Below are 14,038 nucleotides of genomic sequence, written 5' to 3'. Positions count from 1 at the left end.
AGGAATCAAACTCCTTTCCACAAATTGAACTTAAAACTTTTCAGCAAGATTTCATTCATGCCCTCATCACAAACTCTGAGCTACTGAATGCATATATAAAGGACTGATAGGAGAGAGTTATTTAAATGTAATTTAATACCACCTACCTAAAGTATACCGCATACCGACCGTTTCGAGTCTCCAGAAAATCACTGTGTGCGAGTGCATGCTTAGAAATGTGTCTGTGGTCTTTTACTGACTGTAGGTGCAGAGAATTTTGTCAAACACCAGTGTCTTATCCTGTCGCAAAATGCAGCTAAAGGACCTACATGACGATAGTAGTTTGATTATGGTCTGTACTTTGCACTTCAATAATGCGACTGAAATAGGATTACTCCACATGTCTTAATTCCATTTGTTTACGACGCTTCATGACTTTTGCATGACTTCATGACAAGCATTTCTGAAGGGCTATTTTATTGCATGGATATGAAGCATGGTTGATGTGTGTGGCTGCAGTTGTAGCCTCTGTTGGAGGTGGCAGTGGCTGAACAAAAAAAAAAAAAAACTGTTACGTCACACTCGCCCAAGCAACCGAGTGACATACACAACTCCAGAGCCAAGCCTGGGTTGCCAGGTCTGTGCAAAGCACTTGATTTGAAGTTTAAATCAAATCCTGCCTCCAATCTTCAATGCTAAATTCACAATCGCACTCCATCATAACATCACAACTTTACACCTCGACAAGAAATCTCATCCCGATTTAATCTCGCGAGATCTTGTCATACCAGATCTTGTCACATCCCTACCAACTCAACTTGGCATATCTTGACTATTGTGTCTAGACCAGGGGTGGGCAAACTCGGTCCTGGAGGGCCGGTGTCCTGCATATTTTAGCTCCAACTCTAATCAAAAACACCTGAACATGCCAATCAGTGTCTTCAGGATAAATAGAAATCTATAAGCAGGTGTGTTTGATTAGAGTTGGAGTTAAACTGTGCAGGACACCGGCCCTCCAGGACCGAGTTTGCCCATCCCTGGTCTAGACACATTGCGACATTGATACTAAAACGATATATTGTGCAGCTCCAAAATATAAAAACGCTAATATATTTATATTTTGAAAGTAGGCCTATATGAATATGCATTTGTATGTACATAATACATATACACAGTACTGTACACGTGTTAAACTGCATTAAGTCAAATAACTGGCCTTAGTAGACGTGTTTCAGTCAGCCTTTTCTCATTTAGGACCCCCCCTAAAAACTCCATATTTTCTCTATTTCAAAGTGCACATGGGACGATTTTCTTGGCAACGTCTAGATGATCTCCTGGCTCCTGTTTCTAAAGCTCACGGTAGGTACTGGGACACGCTGGTACCTCCGTCTGCCTTGGATGCAAATGTTATTGCCGCTGAATAATTTATGGCATACAGATTGTCATGGCACAAATGCTGAGACGGAGAGGGTGCGAGCGTGTTGAAGTTTTCTCAAGCTGAGCTGCTAGAGGAGGAGTCGGGAAGGGGGGTGTTGCCATGGTAGTCAACACTTTAACGCTTGTCATTTTCATGAAGCCTGGTGCCTTTTGTGTTGCTTGCTTGATTGGGGTGAAATGGGCAGGCGCTCAAGTGGAGGGTAATTTCACATAATTTTGAATGTTTTTAGTGGCCGTATTAGCATGCCGCTTGAGTTCTGAATGATTGTGGAGACTTTCATGCAACAGTGGTATAATTATGCCAAAGGGAGCGCAAGAATATTTCAAGCCAAAAAGACGTAAACAACTTGTGTCAGCCTATAAATGATGCTTTCAATATGTGCGTTTTGATCCCCACATTGTACTGATATGATATTTCGAAAGTGCTTCGTTATGGTCTGGATGTTTTGAGCAGAAATAAAATAAAAGAAGCCCTTTGTAATCCCCATGGCAGCTGATTTTGTCTGTCAGAAACAGTTGAAGCGTTAGATCACACATCACTTTGGCACTTGGCAGTTGGTACAAATGAGATCATAAAAATCCATGTAAACAAACTGTGCTGGCGTGATTAAATGCTCTGCAGTGGCGCATCAACAAGACAAGAGAAAAAAGACATGCAATGTGTGGCTGATTGTTGATTTTTGCATAATAAGGTCTCCATGCAGAAATACTTTGTATATAAAAACCTGCAGTCAGTGGCTGTCGATGAGGATGTTATATCTGTCAGTAGGTTTTGCCCTGGAGGAATTTTCTTCTGTCTCTCCTGCTCCTGCATGGTCTCATCCAGAGCCTATTAACTGCGGGACAGAAGTTTGTCATGCAGGAGAAAAAAAGCCAGCTCTGCAGTGTTATATAATGGAAAGAATCTACGTATTTCTATTTCTCATTCCTTTCACTGAAATAATGCACTGTGATTGTAAACAACTGTGTTCAGTTTTTAGTCTCATACAGGCATGGGTATGATAACCTTAGGGTAAAACATCACGGTTCCACGATATAACGGTACTGTAATTGCTGGTATAAAAATATGTTCTTTTTTAAATGTCTAGGTAAAACAACAACTTTCCCCCATTGAACAAGGTATATTCTTTTAACATTTAGGATATTTTGAAACAATAAATGTCGGGTTAAATTACTAAAATAAGTCATTGATTTCTGCTGTCCTAATTTGTTTCAAAAACACAAATTTCTTTTCAACTTGAAAAGGCATCTTTTGATATCTTTTTTTTGTTTGGATATAAAGCAAGCCTCTGCACTATTCAGCTATGCAGCATGCTGGATGTTGGTTTATATGAGATTTGTTTTTCAGATGTTTCTTGAATCATGGACTAACCAGTAACTTGTGATATGGAAAGTCCCTTTTCTATTGTTGCCCTAAAAAAAAAAAAAGACTCAAAATAGGCATAGAAACATAAAAAAATAAATAAATAAATAAATAAAAATAAAAAAATAAATAAAAATCTTACAAGTACCTTAGGAACGGTGTAACAAAAATTTTAAAAAGTTTTAAAACCTTGACTTTTCAAAACCGTGGAATACTTTAAAACCGGTTATTGTCCCATGCCTTGTCTCATATTTACCATTAACATTACCAAAATTACCATATTTTTATTGCAATTTTAATGAATAAACTAGATTCTTAAAGTTTGAGAACAAACTTTGAGGCTGGCTTGTGAAAGCCTGACGGTAATAGTTTATTTAGTTTAAACAGTTTTAAAAAGTATGAAAAGATAGATAGATAGATAGATAGATAGATAGATAGATAGATAGATAGATAGATAGATAGATAGATAGATAGATAAGCATGTTGTTAGCATGATTCTAGCATGAATTAGCATGTTACTAACATGATTTTAGCATGAATTAGCATGTTGTTAGCATGATTTTAGTATGAATTAGCATGTTACTAGCATGATTCTAGCATGAATTAGCATGTTGTTAGCATGATTCTAGCATGAATTAGCATGTTGTTAGCACGATTCTAGCATGAATTAGCATGTACCTAGCATGATTTTAACATGAATTAGCATGTTACTAGCATGATTTTAGCATGAATTAACACGATTCTAGCATGAATTAGCATGTTGTTAGCATGATTCTAGCATGAATTAGCATGTTCTTAGCATGATTCTAACATGAATTAGCATGTTACTAGCATGATTCTAGCATGAATTAGCATGTTTTTAGCATGCTTCTAGCATGAATTAGCATGTTACTAGCATGATTCTAGAATGAATTAGCATGTTGTTAGCATGATTCTAACAAGAATTAGCATGTTACTAGCATGATTCTAGCATGAATTAGCATGTTGTTAGCATAATTCTAGCATGAATTAGCATTTGACTAGCATGATTCTAGCATGAATTAGCATGTGACTAGCATGATTCTAGCATGAATTAGCATGTTGTTAGCATGATTCTAGCATGAATTAGCATGTTGTTAGCATGATTCTAGCATGAATTAGCATGTTACTAGCATGATTCTAGCATGAATTAGCATGTTGTTAACATGATTCTAACATGAATTAGCATGTTACTGGCATGATTCTAGCATGATTCTAGCATGTGACTAGCATGATTCTAGCATGAATTAGCATGTTGTTAGCATGATTTTTAGTATGAATTAGCATGTGACTAGCATGATTCTAGCATGAATTAGCATGTTGTTAGCATGATTCTAGTATGAATTAGCATGTGTCTAGCATGATTTTAGCATAAATTAGCATGTGACTAGCATGATTCTAGCATGAATTAGCATGTAACTAGCATGATTCTAGCATGTCCTTAGCATGATGGATAGATAGATAGATAGATAGATAGATAGATAGATAGATAGATAGATAGATAGATAGATAGATAGATAGATAGATAGATAGATAGATAGAGGTAGATAGATAGATAGATAGATAGATAGATAGATAGATAGATAGATAGATAGATGGTGTGCGAGCATGAGTCAAACAAGCCAACCCCCGCCTCTCTACGATGTTCTGATGCTGAGATATAGCTGGTGCAATATCGTTGCTAGGTTAGTCTGTTTTGTTGCTATGGAGTTGATTGACAGCTTAGACTGATGATGTATCAAAGCTTCTTGCCAGTATGAACAGTTAAAAACAACCCTCATGTCTCTATCACACTGCAGCATGACAATATCAGTCTGAACCTCTTTAATGGCAGTCTATGGGACAGTTGCTAGGGAGCAGTATCTGGTCGTTAGGGTGTGGCTAGAAAGTTAAAAGGCCATCAGTGATTGGCTGCTGGCTAGACTGAGTTAAATGAGCTCAGCCATTAGTCTGTAGGACAGTTTGATGCAGAGTTATGAGCTCACAAAGTTTGATCCCATGTAAAGTCAATGAGAGTCTTTTGCAATGGAAGTCTATGGGACGGTTTCTAGAGTCCAAAAGTGGTTGCTAGGGCGTGGCCAGAAAGTTTAAAGGTGATCAGTCATTGGCAGTTTGATAGTCTGAGTTAAATGAGCCCAGTTAGAAGTCTGTGTGACATTCTGATGCGGAGTTATGAGGTCACAAAGTTTGATCCAATGTTACGTCTATGGGATTTTTCCGACGGTCCCGGGACGTTTTTCGGAAAACCGAAAGTCGGATCAGTCGGAAAGGATATAGCAACTCGAGTCAGAATAGTTCGGAGGTCTGACCCGAGTTTGATGGTCATAGCTTCAAAGGCCTAGGACGAGATAGAGTTTAATTTTTAGTCTCAGAAGAAGAAAATATAACTAGATTCTTAAAGTTTGAGAACAAACTTTGAGGCTGGCTTGTGAAAGCCTGACGGTAATAGTTTATTTAGTTTAAACAGTTTTTAAAACTATGAAAAGATAGATAGATAGATAGATAGATAGATAGATAGATAGATAGATAGATAGATAGATAGATAGATAGATAGATAGATAGATAGATTAGCATGTTATTAGCATGATTCTAGCATGAATTAGCATGTTTTTAACATGATTCTAGCATGAATTAGCATGTTACAACATGATTTTAGCGTAAATTAGCATGTTACTAGCATGATTTTAGCATGAATTAGCATGATTCTAGCATGAATTAGCATGTTGTTAGCATGATTCTAGCATGAATTAGCATGTTGTAAGCACGATTCTAGCATTAATTAGCATGTTACTAGCATGATTCTAGCATGAATTAGCATGTTGTTAGCATGATTCTAGCATGAATTAGCATGTTACTAGCATGATTTTAGCATGAATTAGCATGTTACTAGCATGATTCTAGCATGAATTAGCATGCTACTAGCATGAATTAGCATGTTGTTAGCATGATTCTAGCATGAATTAGCATGTTGTTAGCATGATTCTAGCATGAATTAGCATGTTACTAGCATGATTTTAGCATGAATTAGCATGTTACTAGCATGATTCTAGCATAAATTAGCATGTTGTTAGCATGATTCTAGCATGAATTAGCATGCTACTAGCATGATTCTAGCATGAATTAGCATGTTGTTAGCATGATTCTAGCATGAATTAGCATGTTACTAGCATGATTCTAGCATAAATTAGCATGTTACTAGCATGATTCTAGCATGAATTAGCATGCTACTAGCATGATTCTAGCATGAATTAGCATGTTGTTAGCATGATTTTAGCATGAATTAGCATGTTACTAGCATGATTCTAGCATAAATTAGCATGTTGTTAGCATGATTCTAGCATGAATTAGCATGTTGTTAGCATGATTCTAGCATGAATTAGCATGTTACTAGCATGATTCTAGCATGAATTAGCATGTTGTTAGCATGATTCTAGCATGAATTAGCATGTTACTAGCATGATTCTAGCATAAATTAGCATGTTGTTAGCATGATTCTAGCATAAATTAGCATGTTGTTAGCATGATTCTAGCATGAATTAGCATGTTGTTAGCATGATTCTAGCATGAATTAGCATGTTACTAGCATGATTCTAGCATGAATTAGCATGTTGTTAGCATGATTCTAGCATGAATTAGCATGTTACTAGCATGATTCTAGCATAAATTAGCATGTTGTTAGCATGATTCTAGCATGAATTAGCATGTTACTAGCATGATTCTAGCATAAATTAGCATGTTACTAGCATGATTCTAGCATGAATTAGCATGCTACTAGCATGATTCTAGCATGAATTAGCATGTTGTTAGCATGATTCTAGCATGAATTAGCATGTTACTAGCATGATTCTAGCATGAATTAGCATGTTGTTAGCATGATTCTAACATCAATTTGAATGTTACTAGCATGATTCTAGCATGAATTAGCATGTGAATAGCATGATTCTAGCATGGATTAGCATGTTGTTAGCATGATTCTAGTATAAATTAGCATGTGACTAGCATGATTCTAGCATGAATTAGCATGTGACTAGCATGATTCTAGCATGAATTAGCATGTTGTTAGCATGATTCTAACATGAATTAGCATGTTACTAGCATGATTCTAGCATGAATTAGCATGTTGTTAGCATGATTCTAACATCAATTTGAATGTTACTAGCATGATTCTAGCATGAATTAGCATGTGAATAGCATGATTCTAGCATGGATTAGCATGTTGTTAGCATGATTCTAGTATAAATTAGCATGTGACTAGCATGATTCTAGCATGAATTAGCATGTGACTAGCATGATTCTAGCATGAATTAGCATGTAACTAGCATGTTTCTAGCATGAATTAGCATATTGTTAGCATGATAGATAGATAGATAGATAGATAGATAGATAGATAGATAGATAGATAGATAGATAGATAGATAGATAGATAGATAGATAGATAGATAGAAAGATGTAGATAGATAGAAAGATGTAGATAGATAGATAGATAGATAGATAGGTAGAGGTAGATAGATAGATAGATAGATAGATAGATAGATAGAAAGATGTAGATAGATAGATAGATAGATAGATAGATAGATAGATAGATAGATAGATAGATAGATAGATAGATAGATAGATAGATAGATAGATGGATGGTGTTTGAGCATGAGTCAAACAAGCCAACCCCCGCCTCTCTACGATGTTCTGATGCTGAGATATAGCTGGTGTCATATCGTTGCTAGGTTAGTCTGTTTTGTTGCTATGGAGTTGATTGACAGCTAAGACTGATGATGTATACAAGCTTCTTGCCAGTATGAACAGTTAAAAACAATCCCCATGTCTCTATCACACTGCAGCATGACAATATCAGTCTGAACCTCTTTAATGGCAGTCTATGGGACAGTTGCTAGGGTGCAGTATCTGGTTGTTAGGGTGTGGCTAGAAAGTTAAAAGGCCATCGGTGATTGGCTGCTGGCTAGACTGAGTTAAATGAGCTCAGCCATTAGTCTGTAGGACAGTTTGATGCAGAGTTATGAGCTCACAAAGTTTGATCCAATGTAAAGTCAATGAGAGTCTTTTGCAATGGAAGTCTATGGGACGGTTTCTAGGGTCCAAAAGTGGTTGCTAGGGCGTGGCCAGAAAGTTTAAAGGTGATCAGTCATTGGCAGATTGATGGTCTGAGTTAAATGAGCCTAGTTAGAAGTCTGTGTGACATTCTGACGCGGAGTTATGAGGTCGCAAAGTTTGATCCAATGTTACGTCTATGGGATTTTTCCGACGGTCCCGGGACGTTTTTCGGAAAACCGAAAGTCGGATCAGTCGGAAAAGATATAGCAACTCGAGTCAGAATAGTTCGGAGGTCTGACCCAAGTTTGATGGTCATAGCTTGAAAGGCCTAGGACGAGATAGAGTTTAATTTTTAGTCTCAGAAGAAGAATAATAATATAGAATAATAACTAGACAGTAAAGTTCGTCGAGACAAACTTTGAGGCTGGCTTGACAAAGCCTGTTGGTAATAGTTTATTTAGTTTAAAAACAGTTTGAAAAAGTATAAGTAGCATGTTATTAGCATGATTCTAGCATAGATTAGCAAGTTATTAGCATGAATTAGCATCTTATTAGTACCATTCTAGCATGGATTAGCATGTTATTAGCATGATTCTAGCACGATTTAGCATGTTACTAGCATAATTCTAGCATGAATTACTGTGTTATTAACATGATTGTAGTAAAATTAGCATGTTACTAGTGTTTTTCTAGCATGAAGTAGCATGTTATTAGCATGATTTTTGTATGAATTAGCATGTCACTAGCATGAGTCTAGTATGAATTAGCATGTTACTAGCATGATTCTAGTATAAATTAGCATGTTATTAGCATGATTCTAGCATGAATAAGCAAGTTACTAGCATTATTCTAGCATGAATTAGCCTGTTACTAACATGATTCTAGTATGAATTAGCATGATTCTAGTATGAATTAGCATGTTATTAGCATGATTCTAGAATGAGTTATCATGTTATTAGCATGATTCTAGCATGAGTTAGCATGTTACTAGCATGATTCTAGGATGAACTGGCATGTTACTAGCATGATTCCAGTATGAATTAGCATGTTATTAGCATGATTCTAGCATGAATTAGCATGTTACTAGCATGATTCCAGTATGAATTAGCATGTTACTAGCATGAGTCTAGTATGGATTAGCATGTCATTAGCATGATTCTAGTATGAATTAGCATGTTATTAGCATGATTCTAGTATGAATTAGCATGTCACTAGCATGAGTCTAGTATGAATTAGCATGTTACTAGCATGATTCTAGTATAAATTAGCATGTTATTAGCATGATTCTAGCATGAATAAGCATGTTACTAGCATGACTCTAGCATGAATTAGCATGTTACTAGCAAGATTCCAGTATGAATTAGCATGTTATTAGCATGATTCTAGCATGAATTAGCATGTTACTAGCATGATTCCAGTATGAATTAGCATGTTACTAGCATGATTCTAGCATGAATTAGCATGTTACTAGCACGATTTTAGCATGAATTAGCATTATTCTAGCATGAAGTTAGCATGTTGTTAGCATGATTCTAGCATGAATTAGCATGTGCTAAGGTGTTGCTAGGTGGTTGCTAAGGTGTTGCTAGACGGTTGCTAGGGTGTCCTAAGTGGTTGCTAGGTGGTTCCTAAAGTGTTGCTAGGCGGTTGCTAGGGTGTTTTGAGTGGTTGCTAGGTGGTTGCTAAGGTGTTGCTAGGTGGTTGCTAAGGTATCCTAAGTGGTTGCTAGATGGTTGCTAGGGTGTTCTGAGTGGTTGCTAAGGCGTTGCTAGGTGGTTGCTAGGGTGTCCTGAGTGGTTGCTAGGTGGTTGCTAAGGTGTTGCTAGGTGGTTGCTAGGGTGTCCTGAGTGGTTGCTAGGTGGTTGCTAAGGCGTTGCTAGGCAGTTGCTAGGGTGTTATGAGTGGTTGCTAGGTGGTTGCTAAGGTGTTGCTAGGCGGTTGCTAAGGTGTCCCAAGTGGTTGCTGGGTGGTTGCTAAGGTGTTGCTAGGTGGTTGCTAAGATATTCTGAGTGGTTGCTAAGGCGTTGCTAGGCGGTTGCTAGGGTGTCCTGAGTGGTCGCTAGGCCCTTACTAAGGCATTACTAGGCCGTTGCTAGGTGGTTGCTAGGCGGTTGCTAGGGTAATTTGGGTGGTTGCTAGGCAGTTGCTAGGGTACCCTGGTTGGTTACTAGGCAAACCTCACATACATGCTTGATAAAACATTTATACTTAGTAAGCATTTCTAGCAAGTTACAGTACTTGGCTAGTCAATATTAGCATGTAGCTAATCACTGCCAGCATGTGTAGCATTTAGGAAGTTCCGTTGGCTAGCATGAGTCAAACGAGCCAATCTCCAAGTCTCTACGATGTTCTGATGCTGAGATATAGCTGTTGATGAATGGTTGCTAGGGTACTCTGTTTTGTTGCTATGGGCGAGGTTACAGAGTGCACTTAAATGTGGTTGGCGGTCTAAGTCAAATGAACCAACCCCCATGTCTCTATGACACTGCTATGCAAAGATATGCATCTTGGCCTATTTTAATGGAAGTCTATGGAATCAATTTGGGGGCGTGGCTTGTGAGCTTCATTATCATATTGACATGCTCATTGGTTGTCTGAGTCAGATGAGCCATCCCCCAAGTCAATAGGACACTGCTAAGCAAAGATATGCATGTAGGCCAGTTATTAACATGAGTCTAGTATGAATTAGCATGTTAATAGCATGATTCTTGTACAAATTAGCATGTCATTAGTATGTTTCCAGTATGAGTTAGCATGTCATTAGCATGATCAGCATATGAGTAGCATGTTGCTAGCATGATTGGCATGTCATTAGTATGTTAGAATTATAAGCATTTTATAGCACAGTTAATTACAGTCTATAGGCCAGTTGCTAGGGTGCAGTATGTGGTAGTTAGGGGTGTGGCTAGAAAGTTAAAAGGCCATCAGTGATTGGCTGCTGGCTAGACTGAGTTAAATGAGCTCAGCCATTAGTCTGTAGGACAGTCTGATGCAGAGTTATGAGCTCACAAAGTTTGATCCCATGTTAAGTCAATGAGAGTCTTTTGTAATGGAAGTCTACGGGACAGCTGCTAGGGTGCAGTATGTGGTAGTTAGGGGTGTGGCTAGAAAGTTAAAAGCTCATCAGTTATTGGCAGTTTGGTAGTCTGAGTTAAATGAGCTCAGCCATTAGTCTGTAGGACAGTCTGATGCAGAGTTATGAGCTCACAAAGTTTGATCCCATGTTAAGTCAATAAGAGTTTTTTGAATAGAAGTCTACGGGACAGTTGCTAGGGTGCAGTATGTGGTAGTTAGGGGTGTGGCTAGAAAGTTAAAAGGCCTTCAGTGATTGGCTGCTGGCTAGACTGAGTTAAATGAGCTCAGCCATTAGTCTGTAAGACAGTCTGATGGAGAGTTATGAGCTCACAAAGTTTGATCCCATGTAAAGTCAATGAGAGTCTTTGTAATGGAAGTCTATGGGACAGTTGCTAGGGTGCAGTATGTGGTAGTTAGGGGTGTGGCTAGAAAGTTTAAAGCTCATCAGTTATTGGTAGTTTGGTAGTCTGAGTTAAATGACCTCAGCCATTAGTCTGTAGGACAGTCTGATTCAGAGTTATGAGCTCACAAAGTTTGACCCCATGTTAAGTCAATGAGAGTCTTTTGAATGGAAGTCTATGGGACAGTTTCTAGGGTCCAAAAGTGGTTGCTAGGGCGTGGCTAGAAAGTTTAAAGGTGATCAGTCATTGGCAGTTTGATAGTCTGAGTTAAATGAGCCCAGTTGGAAGTCTGTGCGACAGTCTGACGCAGAGTTACGAGGTCACAAAGTTTGGTCCAATGTTAAGTCTATGGGATTTTTCCGACAGTCCCGGGACGTTTTTCGGAAAACCGAAAGTCGGATCAGTCTGAGGAGATATAGCAACCCGAGTCAGAATAGTTCGGAGGTCTGGTGTGAGTTTGGTGGTAATAGCTTGAAAGCTCTAGGAGGAGATGCGTTTTGTTTTTTAGTCTCAGAAGAAGAAGAATAACTAGACAGTAAAGTTCGTCGAGACAAACTTTGAGGCTGGCTTGACAAAGCCTGTTGGTAATAGTTTATTTAGTTTAAAAACAGTTTGAAAAAGTATAAGTAGCATGTTATTAGCATGATTCTAGCATGGATTAGCATGTTATTAGCATGAGTGTAGTACAAATTAGCATGTTATTAGCATGATTCTAGTATGAATTAGCATGTTATTAGCATGATTCTAGAATAAATTAGCATATCACTAGCATGATTATAGTATGAATTAGCATGCTACTAGCATGATTCTAGCATGAATTAGCATGTTACTAGTATGATTCTAGCATGAATCAGCATGTTGTTAACATGATTCTAGCATGAATTAGCATGTTACTAGCATGATTCTAGCATGAATTAGCATGTTACTAGCATGATTCTAGTATGAATTAGCATGTTATTAGCATGAATTAACATGTTACTAGCATGATTTTGGCATGAATTAGCATGTTACTAGCATAATTCTAGTATGAATTAGCATGTTACTAGCATAATTCCAGCATGAAGTACAATGTTATTAGCATGAATTAGCATGTTGTGAGCATGATTCTAGCATGATTTAACATGTTACTAGCATGATTCTAGCATGAATTTGCATGTTGTTAGCATAATTCTAGCTTGAATTAGCATGTTGTTAGCATGGTTCTAGCATGAATTAGGTGTCCTGAGTGGTTGCTAGGTGGTTGCTAAGGTGTTGCTAGGCGGTTAGGGGTGTTATGAATGGTTGCTAGGTGGTTGTTAAGGTGTTGCTAGACAGTTGCTAGGGTGTTCTGAGTGGTTGCTAGGTGGTTGCTAAGGTGTTGCTAGGCAGTTGATAGGGTGTTATGAGTGGTTGCTAGGTGGTTGCTAAGGTGTCCTGAGTGGTTGCTATGGTGTTGTTAGGTGATTGCTAGGGTGTTCTGAGTGGTTGCTAAGACGTTGCTAGGCGGTTGCTAGGGTGTCCTGAGTGGTTGCTAGGTGGTTGCTAAGGTGTTGCTAGGTGGTTGCTAGGGTGTCTTGAGTGGTTGCTAGGTGGTTGCTAAGGCGTTGCTAGGTGGTTGCTATGGTGTTCTGAGTGGTTGCTAAGGTGTTGCTAGGGTGTCCTGAATGGTTGCTAGGTGGTTGCTAAGGTGTTACTAGGCGGTTAATAGGGTGTTCTGAGTGGTTGCTAAGATGTTGCTAGGCGGTTGCTAGGGTGTCCTGAGTGGTTGCTAGGTGGTTGATAAGGTGTTGCTAGGTGGTTGCTAGGGTGTCTTGAGTGGTTGCTAGGTGGTTGCTAAGGCGTTGCTAGGCAGTTACTAGGGTGTTCTGAGTGGTTGCTAGGTGGTTGCTAAGGTGTTGCTAGGCGGTTGCTAAGGTGTCCCAAGTGGTTGCTAGGTAGTTGCTAAGGTGTTGCTAGGTGGTTGCTAAGGTATTCTGAGTGGTTGCTAAGGCGTTGCTAGGCGGTTGCTAGGGTGTCCTGAGTGGTCGCTAGGCCCTTACTAAGGGATTACTAGGCTGTTGCTAGGCGGTTGCTAGGGTAATTTGGGTGGTTGCTAGGCAGTTGCTAGGGTACCCTGGTTGGTTACTAGGCAAGCCTCACATACAAGCTTGATAAAACATTTATACTTAGTAAGCATTTCTAGCAAGTTACAGTACTTGGCTAGTCAATATTAGCATGTAGCTAATCACTGCTAGCATGTGTAGCATATAGGAAATTCCATTTGCTAGCATGAGTCAAACGAGCCAATCTCCAAGTCTCTACGATGTTCTGATGCTGAGATATCGCTGTTGATGAATGGTTGCTAGGGTACTCTGTTTTGTTGCTATGGGCGAGGTTACAGAGTGAACTTGAATTTGGTTGGCTGTCTAAGTCAAATGAACCAACCCCCATGTCTGTATGACACTGCTATGCAAAGATATGCATCTTGGCCTATTTTAATGGAAGTCTATGGAATCAATTTGGGGGCGTGGCTTGTGAGCTTCATTATCATATTGAGATGCTCATTGGTTGTCTGAGTCAGATGAGCCATCCCCCAAGTCAATAGGACAATGCTAAGCAAAGATATGCATGTAGGCCAGTTATTAACATGAGTCTAGTATGAATTAGCATGTTACTAGCATGATTCTAGTACAAATTAGCATGTCATTAGCATGTTTCCAGTATGAGTTAGCATGTCATTAGCATGATTAACATATGAGTA

The 14,038-nt window shown here is 38.6% G+C and overlaps 1 protein-coding gene and 1 long non-coding RNA gene across 9 annotated transcripts in view; one reads left to right on the top strand and one right to left on the bottom strand.

The window, feature by feature from the left end:
- Nucleotides 1–14,038, top strand: part of palmdb (palmdelphin b) — a 76,990-nt gene that overhangs the window by 54,909 nt on the left and 8,043 nt on the right. The gene's annotated exons all lie outside the window — the stretch shown is intronic.
- Nucleotides 1–14,038, bottom strand: part of LOC137489259 (uncharacterized) — a 154,550-nt gene that overhangs the window by 138,693 nt on the left and 1,819 nt on the right. For all 3 annotated transcript variants that reach the window (XR_015525161.1, XR_015525158.1, XR_015525162.1), the window contains exon 2: nt 2,142–2,252. This is a non-coding gene — a long non-coding RNA (uncharacterized LOC137489259). The remainder of the gene's footprint in view (nt 1–2,141; nt 2,253–14,038) is intronic.

Source organism: Danio rerio, chromosome 24, assembly GCF_052040795.2.
Source record: "Danio rerio strain M-AB ecotype USA chromosome 24, GRCz13ab, whole genome shotgun sequence".
NCBI lineage: Eukaryota > Metazoa > Chordata > Actinopteri > Cypriniformes > Danionidae > Danio > Danio rerio.
The sequence above is the reverse complement of the archived record's forward strand: the minus strand, read 5'-3'. Positions and strand labels throughout refer to the sequence as shown.